Source organism: Echinops telfairi, unplaced genomic scaffold (assembly GCF_000313985.2).
Source record: "Echinops telfairi isolate 266 unplaced genomic scaffold, ASM31398v2 ScPeMD7_2010;HRSCAF=2546, whole genome shotgun sequence".
Taxonomy (NCBI): domain Eukaryota; kingdom Metazoa; phylum Chordata; class Mammalia; order Afrosoricida; family Tenrecidae; genus Echinops; species Echinops telfairi.
This window is the reverse complement of record NW_022105908.1, coordinates 23,767,320-23,768,776: the sequence shown is the minus strand read 5'-3', so window position 1 is coordinate 23,768,776 and position 1,457 is coordinate 23,767,320.

Here is a 1,457-nt window from a genome sequence, read left to right as displayed (position 1 = left end):
GGTCCTTCTTAAGGTTCTCTCCTGGAAGGGTCCCTCTTCTGCCTGTCCAGAGCTGCCTCTGTGGAACAAGGGGGAGGGCACCCTGGGGGAGATTGGGACTGAGTGTCCCTGGAGGGATAGCAACACAGCCTTCTGTGCCAGGTTCTGGACTTGGCCCCCCACTTGCCATGCGTCTTGGTTCTACAGAGCCCTCCCCAAACTCACTACTGTCAAGTCGATTCTGAGACTGTAGCTCTTTTAATTTTTTAAAAAGTTTTAATCATTTTATTGGGGGCTCTTACAGCTCTTATCACAATTATTACATCCATCCATTGTGTCAAGTACTTTTATGCATATATTGCCATCATCATTTTCAAAATATTTTCTTTCTACTTGATTCTTTGATATCAGCTCATTTTTAAAAATCATTTTATTGGGGGCTCATACAACTCTTATCACAATCCATACATACATCAGCGACTGTAGCGCTTTAAGGGAGTAGAAAGCCCCGTCTTTCTCTCGCAGAGCAGCTGATCGATTCGAACTGCTGACCTTGTAGTTAGCAGCCCAATTAGTAACCACAATGCCACCAGCGCCCCTTCCACACGCCTCCGAGAACGGATTAAATCAGGGCTGTCGAGCAGGCATTCCTAACTGACCCATCCGAGACCCTCCGCAGAGTGTCCACATGGCAGGACTGAGCCCTCAGCCTCATAGAGAAAGCCCGTCCATCCCTGTGCGCTCGGAGGCCTGCTCCTCGCCCAAGGGACGGTAGGGAGATGGCATGTACCACGTGGTCTCTCCTGAAAGGGCTTCACAGAGGCATTCCCGAGGCATGGCAGGTGTGGCAGGTGCCCTGGACGCTGCCCGAAGTGTGTGTATGGGGGGGCGCCGCTGAGCAGTTTCCAGCCACCATCGCCGTTTCCACCCACCATCGCCGTTTCCACCACCAGTGGAGAAAGCTCGTTCCACCAGTTAAAAGGAGAGCACCTTCCCGGGTCCCAGACATTGTGTTACCGCGCTCCGCTGAGCATAGACTGCGAAGAAGCTGGGGGCGCGGAGACTGTGATCACATCCGAGACCCAATGTCAGCCGTGCCAAGCCAAGAAGGTGCAGGTAGTTAGTTGTTCCTTTCAGATAGTGTTTCACAGCATCGCGAGTTAAGTAAAAGAGGAACGAGCCTGACTTGTATTTTTGAGCTGATATAGTAAAGGGATCGAGGCGTCGGAATTCGCTCGAGGGCAGTGAGCTTTGGGGGGGGTGTTATCTAAAAGATGGGGATCAGATGTTTGGACAGGGGTGCAGTGTTCGTGCTTGCCACCAGCACTATTTTCTGTGGCTTGGCCTGGGCTCCCCACAGACCCACTCTGGGTCCTGGCGCAGCCACCCCGCCCGCCCGACGACTCCAGCCAGCCTGCGTCTGGATTGGATAGGAAGGACTCCGCGGCCCATCCCCTCTCATGCCCCCCGGGGCAGCA